The 13060-nt window shown below is 33.7% G+C and overlaps 1 protein-coding gene across 2 annotated transcripts in view; it reads right to left on the bottom strand.

The window, feature by feature from the left end:
* LOC133517111 (uncharacterized) overlaps positions 1-11793 on the bottom strand; it is a 154723-nt gene extending 142930 nt beyond the window's left edge. Inside the window, exon 1 of one of the 2 annotated variants that reach the window (XM_061850271.1) lies at positions 11490-11793. The gene's annotated coding sequence lies outside the window, so the exon portion shown is untranslated. The remainder of the gene's footprint in view (positions 1-11489) is intronic. The other variant, XM_061850272.1, reaches the window with a different exon arrangement.
* Between the last annotated feature and the right edge of the window lie 1267 nt (positions 11794-13060).

The following is a 13060-nucleotide window of genomic DNA, read 5'->3' as shown; positions in this document are numbered from 1 at the left end:
ACGGAACACTACACTGATCATGGCCCGACATGCTCTTGGCCGGTTTTTATAGAAACGTTTTATAATGAGCATATTTGAATTATGTTAGTTGTTTTTGATATTTATACCTGACTGACGAAACGAAATATGTAAAGATGTACTTTAAATAACTTGTTCAAATAAAAGGGGTAGAAACGTGAAACGTTCTTATTAACCACTACATTGTATTTTCTAGCAGCCTAAAATGTGTGTTACTACTGAACAGTAAATATAATTAATTTGAAATTTAATCTTTCATTTCCAGTTTATAATGCTCGCAATGTCACGAGTATAAATAAATCCCCCAGGCGCCTAAATTATTATTAGAGGCGCTTATCTAAACTTGAAAAGATAAGAGTTTTAATGGATTGGTGTTTGGACCTGAGGTAAAACGAGGGTTTTCAATTCACCCTTTAAGGCAGGAAGGATTTAAAGCTTCTAATGTTATGTAGGTCGAAAAGGGGAGCAAATGCGTGTAACGACAAAGTCAACTAGTGGGTATGGTATGCTTAATAGTAATAGAAATAACAAGAGCACTGTCAGACTAAACTAACAACAGGGTACGAGTTATAGATACTGTGCTAACCACGAGTACATAGTTCAATATTTAGACCAGTTGTTATTGGCCAGTTGAATTTGATAAAACTTGTTTCGCTGTCCATTTTGGCATAAGACAGGTAAATTTTTTTGTGCATTGTAAGTTATTAAATCTCGGTCTCTGGCACAGTGCATCTTAAAGCAAAAATCTGTGAGTTTTACTAGGACTATGAAGTTTTTGACTCTACTACAAGTCAAAAGAGGCGTGCATGGGGTCCTTCTACTATTCTTCAATAAAGTGAGAAGGATAGGAAAATGCTAAGGCTGTAGAGACATGATAATAAAGGATATAGGTAGTTCAATGAAAAAAAAAAAAAAAAAACTTTCGACAGACAGTTCAAAAACATATAGAAACAGAGTGACAAAAGTGACAAATAAGTCCAGTTGTTGTGAGAAAAAGTGTCTGGTATCTAATTATTCTGTTTAAAATTGTACAAAATCGGATCAGATATGTTGATATGCACCTTTACAGCCTTTCATTCTTGCCTTCAAGTAGCGGTCAAGTTAGGAAAAATATTGTCTTTTATTGTGTTATCTTTATTAAGCCAACAACTCACTGACAAATTGCAAATTAATTTGACTGTAGATAATAAGTACCTACTATTTATAACTAGCTACATGAAATGTATTTATTAAAAAAAGTGGCTGTGACATAATCGGACAGACAGACGGACATGACGAATCTATAAGGGTTCCGTTTTTTGCCATTTGGCTACGGAACCCTAAAAAGCTGCATTTGTGTAATTATATTATAATTGAAAATATTTCAAGGTGTTTACTGTAAAGTCATTATTTTTAGGCAGTTTTATTGGCGACTAAAGTTCGTTTTTTTTACAATTAAAAAAAAGGTAAACATCTTGACACGTCTATATATTGAAAAATGTGTTCTTTAAATCAGTAATTATTACTCATGAAAGCAAAATAATGTAAAAGATTATATATGATTTACAATTGTTACATATTTGCCGTGACTTATTTTTCAAACTTTTTTCAAAACAAAACACGTCAAAATCGCTTACCATCTTTCTGATGCTAAAAAAAACCGGACTATACTCTACTTATAGTTACAAAAAAAAAAGTAAATTGAAGCCCTAAGAAGTTTAGTTCCATGCACTGTATTGTTAATTTTACGAGAAGCTATAAAAAGCAATTAACTGCCATAAACTGTTAAAACACCTACTGAAAAAAAAAAGGTTTTGCGTGGCGATGAAAAGATGATTCGCCGCTTTACCAACCAGTATTACGATGCAGTTTTCATCAAGATGTATTCAGTGGGATTATATTTTGCTTTTGTGTTGCCACATTATATAAAACTTGGTATGTGATGTTGCGTAATTGAAAGTTTGCATCAGAATTTCATATTAAGATCAAGTTACCTAGTGGTGACGCGGCCAGCGTTATTATATACTCGTATATATAATATGCCACAGGCGGCGGAGGTTTTAGAAGGGGTATTCTTTTTATACTTCTTTTTTATTATTTATTAGTACTTGTTTTAGTTTTAGTTAATGCTAGTTTAGTTTATAGATGTTCTTAACGAATTTTATTTTAGTTATATTTGTATAAACTGAAATATACAATTAATTAAAGAGCAAGGTAAAAACTGTTAGTATAAAGCAAAAATATACGAAATACCGTTAAAAACGTTACGGTTAAATACCGTTTTTAACGGTATTTCGTATATTTTTGCTTTTTACTACGTTACGTTACGTTTACGTTACGCTATGTTTTCGATCATATTACGTTTAATATGAGTATTACCTTGTTATACATGAAATGTTATGAGAGAATAAACAGTATGATGTAACTGATTCATTTTTTATAGTTACAATGATTAAAAATACTATTTAGGATGTTTATATAAAAAAGTTTTCTAATCGAATTCCAATGAAAATGTTTGAGCTGCGTGTTGTTTAAAAGACTGTAGCAGGAAGTAGTATCTAGTATAAATGTCGGAATTGTTTCAGTGCAAACTTTATAGTAAACCGGTGGTCTCGTTGGCCAACTTCAAACACTTGCTACCGCACTTTATTTCCAACTTTTGGACATAATAACAGCGAAGGGTCATCAGAATCATTTTCCATGCATAGCCGCAGCGCTAACGGAGCGAAGCAGGAAGTCGTAACTAAGCTGCTATTTGTATTGTGGCTGAAAACAAGCGTTGTGTAAAAATAATAATGCCTTTGGGACATGTTTGTACATTATGAATGTACGTGACAATTTAAACATTTAAATAAAGTGGCCTGCTGCATTTGGCCACCAAGATTCTGCAACATGTATTTAAGATTCAATTTGTTTATTCTCCACAACTTCACTAAGATCATTGACTATAAAGGATACGGGATCCCTTTGTTTGACATAATTATTGAAAGTCATAATGTAATGATAGTCATATTATCATTAGTCATAACTCTGAAACCGTTAACTTTTCAGGAATTTCCTTAGATTATCCTATAGATAGGTTAGGTTAGGTTAGGTTTGTTTTATGGCAATCCTGAAAAGTTACGCGTTTCTGAGAAAAACCAAATTATGACTAACGAAAATGCGGACAAACAATACATTATGACTTAAAACTTTATGGGAAACAATAGAGACCCAAAGGATACATTATTAACAATTATCAAATAATACTCATCGAGATAATTCTAAAACTAATTAAATAAAAAAATACAATCATTTAAATACTTAAGGACTAAAAATAAACTTAACTATAAATAAAACTAAACCTAAACTAACCTCTAAAGAACTAGTCAAACAACCCACCCCGCGGCGCTCCCAACGCAAAGGTGCCCATCACGCTTGCTGCGTTTCCGCGTTGAACCGCGATGGACAACCTTTGCGCTAGGAACGACCCGGAGCGGGGGTCGAGACCCCTTTCTTGCAAGCACCGCCCCAGTTCCCCAAGAAAAGATTTCACCTCCGCATGTATTTTAGATCTATGTATAAATAAATTTGCCTCGCTCTATTGTACCTACATACATGTAAAGGGAGCACGGTCTGCTTACCTATACAGAGTGCCTCTGGCCTTGAGGCTATAAAATACAAGGGTCTATTATTTTTTCGGTATTGTATGAAAATTATATTGCGGTCATTAGTTTTTATTTCATTTTAGTAAACATTGTGTGTTATGTGTGTCTGTGTGTTTAGTCAAAATAAAGCGATGAATATAAAGTAAAGGTGACACCAAATATTTGGCGAATACCGTTAGCTACGCTACAATGCATACATCAGCTTCCATTTGGAAATTGATTAGAAACCTGGCTGGTATTAATAGATTTCATGGAACTTAATTGTGTACCTTTAATCGTTATAAATATGGTATTTCCCATAAGCTCATAAGCGGAGAACATCATGAGAAAACCGGGTTAATTCCTACATGGCCTGTTTTCCGTCTGGTTAGCTGCCAATTGTTTTCGAAAAAAAAAATTACCTGCGCCTCTGTTCAAAATGGATCACTTTCTGAAGAATTTTCAACATGGTGACTCAGTCTAATTGAACTTAAATCACAAATATATATAATATTTTAAATGTCTATCTGTTACATCTTCACAAATAGTTTAAGGCTCGGTGATGGATATAGGATAGTTTCTATCAATCATCATCATCCCATGCAGGCGAAGTCGCGGGCAGAAGCTAGTTTACCTAGTTAAAATTTCTTGTCCTCCGACATATCGGACAAGGCTGTCGCACTTTGTATACACTGTTGTATACTTTGTATAATTTGTATACTTTGTATACTTTGCCTTACGCGAAATAATGTTTAAACCATAAATTAAGTATGTATACCTAATAGCAACAATGGTAGCTGACCTGTAACTATGTTATTAATAAAATTATTTGTATTTGTATTTGCACCCCGCGGCCGGAGGGACACATACATAATCGTACATGTTTGAGCACGTTAACGTCCTAAGACTGATAAATAATAACATGAAATGACAATATTTTGTCTGTTTTATAAATGACATTGGTTCATGAAGATGAATTTTCTGAAAATTTGTAAAGTCAGTAACTTGATATAAAATGTAAGTAAACATTTTTGTTTATATTTTTTTATACAATTCAATGCTATGAAATTTGTAAATTAGACGAGTTTTTGATATAGTTTTGAGCTTTTTTTTTTCAAAAAAAAAGTATTACCATTCAGTTTGAAATGTGTAACAGCTCCTAAAAGTCAATTCTTTAAAGCTAAAAGCCTCGCCTTTTATAATAAAGATAAACATACATGGAAATTGTAAAAGTCAAAGTAAATTTGAGAATTGACAACGACTGCTACTGCCAATTACTGTTGTCTCAAAATAAATTGAAATAACTGTAAAAAACTTTCTTCATGTGTGGACTTTACCGTCGCTATGTGTTAAATGTTGCCAGCATTCCCGAGAGAATATTTCAATTACTTGGGATGAAAATATTTTATCTCTATTTCTGTTCGTGGTAACGTATTTTAGTTATTTTGTCTTAATATGTATTGTGACGGTAAATAATGTTTTTCGTTACCGAGTAATGCATAGTATATTTTCGGGTAAGTGTTTAAAGTTTGTTTGAAATATAGATCATTTATACTTTATTTACATTCATATTTCAAATTTGTGTGAGTATTTACTCACTACCCATCTCTAGTTGTCAAGTGACGTTGTTAATCCAAGGTAAACCCATCTAGACTCGGTTGCGTCAGCGGACTACCTAATCACTCTGTTTCAAATCTCTTGAGAGCTATCTACGTAGCAATTTAGCTTGAAACAAATAATAAAGTTGACAGTCGTTTTCATGAATATTGCACCAAGATTTAGTGAAATAACGAGCCGTATTAATTCTATTTTTTATTTTATCTCTTTTTCAGTGTGCTTTCTAGTAAATACTAGTGATTACAGAGCTATGCCATGGACAGACAAACACACTTAGCGAAACTTAGTTCTTAGTTTATACTGGATCAGGCTATAAAAACGTAAAAAATACGATCTCCAATTCTCGTCATGAAATGAAGCGCTGCCTGAAATATTACTCTAATAGTTCGTTGTTTCAGGCACGCATGCTTGGCGTGAATGAATTCCATGATGTCCTTTTTGTGGCATAAACTTTTTTTCTTTCATATTCAAATTTGTAATAAAACAAAATTTCATGTTGTTCGTTACATTCGAACTAAAGTTGAATCGAAATTTTTAACAACTTCAGTGCACCAATTTTGCTTTGCTTTGTTTTATTTAGATTGACTATAGGTGTATAGGTACAGTCAGCATCAAAAGTAGCGGATCAAATAATGTTTCATAAGTATCTACCATTCTGTAACAGCTTAACAAAAAGTGATGTCTTTAATATAGAACAACTAAGACTGTAAAAGATATACTTTGGAGCGCGAATTTTTGAAATTTATCTATATTTGGAAAAGTTATCCGGAATACCAGATACTTTTGGCGCGTTGTTTCATCCGCTACTTTTGATGCTGACTGTACGAGGTTTTGTCTTTCAACTTACCTGTTTGGAACCGAATACAATGTAACTGGTATAATAAATCTTATGACATTTTTTAAATATTATTTTAGATCTGGTAGGACGCAAACACACTATTTATGTATAGACAAAAATGAAGAGTCGAATAAAATTGAATGGATGTTTATATTGTTCAAATATCAATTAAACAAGAAGTATTGATCTCTTATATACCTACTATTTCTTTTAACAATTAATATAACGTTATGGTCATAAAATACTAAAAGCGATAAATATTAGTGGAAGGAGTACATTTTTAGTGGAAGACAAATTTCTTTTACTACATTTTTTTTCTGGTATGTCGCTTACGATTCCTAATCATTTACCGGTAGGTACACCTTAATTGGCTATAAGCAACTTTTTTTTATATACGCACCATGAAAACGACGTTCAAAGATCATTTATTTTCAAATTAACCCTCGTACACTCACATACTCAAGTAAACCGCCGTTTAACCGCAATTAGTTCCCGGGACGGTGATAGCCTACCCGGCGTATTGTGTCGAACTACGGTTGGTCATTTTCCCAGTTTACTTATTTTTCGACGCGACCCGAGAACTAAATGGTTTCCGCGGTCACCGTTGTTTGCAATTCCACATTTGTTTGTAGTACTTTTTATTTTCGAATTTGTAAATGGAAACACGATCTCTGGTCTCTCGGGTCGGGAGATCTCTGGTCTCTCAATAAATCTTATGCTACTGCTATTTGTTTTACATATTTTCACATGGCGCGCATGCCATTACTATAAACGATAATATTATTATATCAGCATACATAGTGGTTAAATGTTCAGATATTGACATGTCGGAACGTTTCTTACGTATTTTAGGATGAAACTCTCTTGATATTCTCATAATTTTGTAGTTTTATTTAGAACGATGATCAATTCTTGTCTTTGTTTATATACTAATTATACATAACTGTAGATATGTGGTACTTTGAGGTGTGACTTTTATTGTTATGTTATTATTAATCCTGGTAAGGGCATGTATTTGTGTGATGAGCATGGATATTTGTTCCTGAGTCATGGGTGTTTTCTATGTATTTAAGTATTTATAGATATTTATATATTATATATATCGTTGTCTAAGTACCCTCAACACAAGCCTTATTGAGCTTACTGTGGCACTTAGTTAATTGTGTAATAATGTCCTATAATATTTATTTTATTTATTTATTTATTTATTTATTATAGAGCTGTTAAAGGAAGTCATAAAACTTTGCATAATGATAATACCTACATATATCAAGCATATCAACAGTTTGTTTTAATTAAGAAGCTCAGAATACAAAACTATGTAGGTAAGCTTCTACCTGCTTATAATGTTATCAATTTGGCAGGCGTCCACTGCATAAACTAACGAGGGCTATTATACGAGTACGAGGTGAGCATTGAATATCCCAAACAGCAGTGGTTCCTACAACATGTATTATATGTAAGTGCTTATCCTATATTCTTAGTTTGATTCTACGTTTCAAAAACCATTGGGTTTATATGGTTTTCTCTATCTATGAATGTACATTTTAGAGAACTTTGAAACTTTTTCTTGAAATTTTAGGTTATATTTTTACGTAATTAGCGCAAATTAAAATAAAATTATATTAAATTTACACATTTCGAGAGTTAAAATAACGTCAAATTGTCACAATTTTTTGATATTTTGGTTGCAAAGAATTACGGAACCATCATCATTCGCTTGCCCTTATCCCATTCATTTGGGGTCGGCGCAGCATGTCTTTTTCTCCAATTGGGGGGATTTAAATCTTCTCGGGTCAGAGGTGTAGGGTTAGAGCCGGTGTAGCTTTATTGGACGTTCATAAGAGCATTGTAATATGCCTACTTGAATAATAAACTTTATTTTTATCTTTTACCTTTACTTTTATCTTTATCTTTCTTCCATATCTTTCTGTCACCCGTCATCTCATCATTCACTCGCGTTCGTTTCATGATAACTCTCACACAATCCATCCACCTTTTCCTAGGTTTTCCTCTCCCGTTCCATCCCTCCACATTCATTCGTAATACCTTTCTCGTCACATGACTTTCATCCCTCCGCATTACATGCCCATACCACGCTAGGCGATTCGCTCTTACTTTTTCTATACGATATAGGTAAGAATTACGGAACCGATGCCTAATAATTACTAAGAAGTAGATAAATACTAATCGCATGCACTGCAACCTTGGAACACAAATCTTTTTCTCTTTTATGGAACAATTATTGGAATAACCTACATATTTTTTACGATGTAATATGTACCTATTAATAATGTTTTAAAGGTTAAAGGATGACTCACGGCACGATGTGCCCGCTAAGAACTGACGAAAATATAATATACTTATGTGAAATATTTTGAAAGGACTTAGCGCTCATTTCAACATAACCAGTTCAGTAATGAGTCAGAAAAATCCTTAAGGGGTTACCATTCAAAATTTGGCAAATAAATCAGCTTAGACATCAGCGACTTGCCAACCGACAGGCGACACTAGGCCTTCTTGGATTTAGACTGAATTGCTCGGAATTTTTTGCTGCGACGAAAAGCTTATGGAATGGGTATAAATTCTAGAACCTCACATTTCATATGAGAGCCGAAGTCACGACCTGCAGTTCGTTAGTTATAAGGATAGTTAAAGCTACTCAGGAGCAGCATATGAAATTAAGAAATCTAATATTTTCTGATTTTTGATATAAGTCGATTCATATCTACTGATGCATTCAATAAAAATATTTTCTTGTTATCTAATAACGTGATATCTTGTACTTCTCCGAAGCTTGTTAATTTGTTTATCAGAATAGTCTCTTAGGTTTTATAACTTTACAATTTGTTAAAGTTATTTATACAAACTTCAAGCACACCTAGAAGTATGATTGAAATGAATAATGACACGACATAGTAAATAACAAACGCTAGCGACATTTATATAATCAATAGAAGAACCTTAACGTAATATATCGTAAAATATTAATAACGCTCTTTTACTTGATGGGCTATTGAAAATTGTACTTCTAACTTGCATTTTAGATTCTGGAATTTTTATATTATTTCTAGTTAAAATCACTCGTGAGCTGTTTCGATCCCAATACAAAAAAAAGCGGCCAAGTGCGAGTCGGACTCGCCCATGAAGGGTTCCGTACCATTTATGACGTATTAAAAAAACTACTTACTAGATCTCGTTCAAACCAATTTTCGGTGGAAGTTTGCATGGTAATGTATATCATATATTTTTTTTAGATTTTTCATGCTGTTATTTTAGAAGTTACAGGGGGGGGGGGGGGACACTTTTTTTCACTTTGGAAGTGTCTCTTGCGCAAACTATTCAGTTTAGAAAAAAATGATATTAGGAACCTAAATATTATTTTTGAAGACCTATCCATAGATACCCCACACGTATGGGTTTGATGAAAAAAAATTTTTTTTTTTTTAATTTTTTGACGTATTAAAAAAAAACTACTTACTAGATCTCGTTCAAACCAATTTTCGGTGGAAGTTTACATGGCAATGTATATCATATATTTTTTTTGATTTTTAATTCTGTTATTTTAGAAGTTACGGGGGGGGGGGGGGACACACATTTTACCACTTTGGAAGTGTCTCTCGCGCAAACTATTCAGTTAAGAAAAAAATGATATTAGAAACCTCAATATCAACCTATCCACACGTATGGGTTTGATGAAAAAAGATTTTTTGAGTTTCAGTTCTAAGTATAGGGAACCCCCAAAATTTATTGTTTTTTTTTTTCTATTTTTGTGTAAAAATCCTAATGCGGTTCATAGAATACATCTACTTACCAAGTTTGAACAGTATAGCTCTTATAGTTTCGGAAAAAAGTGGCGGTGACATAATCGGACAGACAGACGGACATGACGAATCTATAAGGGTTCCGTTTTTTGCCATTTGGCTACGGACCCCTAAAAAGTGTCCCAAAATTATTATTATTATATTTATTATAATTTAGTTCAGTTTAAGTAGTAGTTAATTTAGTTTAACTAAGATTTAATGACTTGTTAATTTATTTCCACTCACACATTAAAAACAGGTTATATAGGTATGAATTTGATCTAAATTTGTTATGGATATGATCTGTCAGCTATCGAAAGTTACATTTCTGATTGGATAAATCTTATCAAAAATAATTCGAGATCAAATTCATAACCAGTTATTAAAATCAGAATAAGCCTCCCGGATAAAGGTTCGTTCATGTGTTTGCATGTACAGTGTCAGGAGACCTTAAAGCTGGCGTTATCGATTTGCGGAAAATGCCCAGCATAACTAACTAACTAACCTAAAAGCTGGCCATACATACTAGGGTATGCCTGCGCAGTTTTGCCTGTACAGTTCAACTGCGGTAAAGCTGGTTAGGAAACTGCACAGTCGAATGCCACATACGCTCCTTTTTACCAGTGCATTTGGCAAAACTGACTGAACTGACAGTGTGTATGGACAGCTTAGTCATGCTGTCAATACCCTTGATGGGGGGCCCGTACGAGTACGCTGCGTCGTTTGGTACGTGGTTGCTACCAAAGAACATTTTAGTTCAAAAAAATATATTTATTATTTTACATTTTGCTTAAACCGCTTTGATATATTTGTCGTAACTAGTGTGCTACGAAAGATTTGTAGCAGCTGGACTGCTACGGTGCGACCGCCATTACATTTTGGAAGTGTTGTTGTAGCACCTGCTACGGATTTACGAGTTTCAGTCATTTCGGATATTTTATCACGTAGAGGAAGTGAATCATAATCTGCTGTACTAGAAAATAAGTATATTTAAATCTTATATACTTAAATTTAATGCTTATAAAAACAGAAATCGAAAATATTCAATCGAGGGGGCGTAGCTAACGTAAATACCTACATCAGTTTATTTGAAAATACTTTTTTAAATGTTAATACTTATCCAGAAAGGAAAATCGGGATTACGTTTATATGAACAAAACGGTCGTCCACTTTCCTCTTAAGAGTTATATTGGTGCAATCGAGATGCGCTGACACAAAAGATTTTTAAAGTTGGATGTCGCTCTAGATATTTGTAACGATCATTGAAAATTCGAAAATGTTTTGAGTTTATTTTAAACCCTTGTTTAATGATTCAGTTGCGACACCGCGATGGTCAGTTAAAATAGTGCTTAAATGCTCTGAATAATAAATGTGATGGCGCATTGGGCCAAAAGTTTTCCTAAATCAATAGTCAGCAAAGTTATACCAAATCAATGGGATCGTTTAGTAATTAATCTGTTTAAACATATGTCTAAATATGTTCCTAACATGCTGTTTTCAAATTAAGTGATGTGATAAATCTGCAAATAAATTAAAGATAACGTCGGCTAAATAAACAGCAACCCCGTAAACATGCAAATTTTACAACTAATAAAAAGTAAGACTTACCTAAAGCAATTTCAGAGATTGCAGAGTAACTACCGTCCTTAAACTCGCTCCGAACTCACTTAGTGGCACGCAATCACACACACAAGTCACTCGTCCACTATAATCAACTTGGTCACAGCACACGCATGTGCAAGCACTGATCACGTCACTGGCACGGTGGTTCAGTAATTTTTTAACCGGGTGGCCGCGAGTGCGCTCTGTGTGACGCCGCAGCCTCGACTGGCTGGGGAGACCCCAACGCGCCTGTCCCTACTGCCTCCCCTCTCTCTACCCGCTTACCTCGCGGTACGAGCAAATAGATATTAAGTATGCGCTGTAAGGACGAACGTGAAAGAAAAAACGGATTCAGAAGCCTGTAGGGCGAGTAAGGTACCGGCTGAAGACGATTTTAGATTTAGTCGAGTTTTTTTTTGCAGTGTTGACGCCGATGGAAATTCGACTTGTGTTACGTAGGATGCTGATGGAACTTTCGCTTTTATTGCAACCGTGTTTGAATAAGTAAATAGGTACATATTGTGCAACCGTCCTTCTTTGCTCTAAAAGGTAAATGTTCCACAAATAAACATAATAATTTATGAATTTGAATTTTTATAATCATAAGCATAAAGACTGTATATACTGTTATTAAAGTTTGGTCAAAGATCATATTACGACTTCCAAAGAACAGTTTCGCCAATACTGCTGCAGAGTGACAAAAATATTTGACCAATATGCTGTTTTTTAAACTGAAATAATAAAAAATGGCTAACACATTGTTTTTTTTTTACTTAAAATATTTTTTATGGGTTTTGTAGAAGATGGTATTTTTACTTTGTTAAGAAAATACAAATACAATATATTTTACGTTAGTTTACTTGTATTTATACTAAACTTAAGCAGCCTTTAGGTTAGGTTTAGGTTATAAATATTGATTTATACGTCTGACTGCTGGGATCTAGCTTCGTCTCATTGTATGAGAAGATATATGACTACACAAGATGCCTTTAATGAATCTATCGATAAACACATTGGAAACATTCTTACGGTTAAATCATAGATATTATCACTAATGCTAGCCCGGGTCACTAGTTGGATAATCTGGCCTAAACCTACCCTATTAAGTTCTCGTAACTGAAACGGCAGAACTAAAACGGAGAATCACTGATCCGCACTTCCATTCCTTTAATGAAACATTAAGAAATTTTGCTCTCTTTGAGTATTTTCTTGGTTCATTTAATCAGCTTGGATCAACCAACTTGTATTATGCTGATGTTCTGTTCCGTGAGCCAGAACAAACAGGTGTACATGTATTAGCGCGAGTGAGACGCACGATAGCTAAATAGTATTATTCAAATATATTAAATTAGAACGTACCCAAGTTCGAATTAGCTTTTACAAAACCTTTAATTAACACTTCGTCAGCACACGAACCACATTTAGGCGTTGGCTCAGCAATTTATAAAGTCAGTTATCCGTAGCTGATTAAGCGATTCTTAATGAAATGAGTAACGCTTTTACATTTCTCTCATTAGACTTGAGATTATCGATTAAAACTATCAACAAAGTTTCAAGTTCAAACGCAGCTACTAATT

Source organism: Cydia pomonella, chromosome 4 (assembly GCF_033807575.1).
Source record: "Cydia pomonella isolate Wapato2018A chromosome 4, ilCydPomo1, whole genome shotgun sequence".
In the NCBI taxonomy this organism is placed as follows: Eukaryota; Metazoa; Arthropoda; class Insecta; order Lepidoptera; family Tortricidae; genus Cydia; species Cydia pomonella.
Note: the sequence above shows the minus strand (reverse complement) of the source record. Positions and strands in the feature narration are given on the sequence as shown.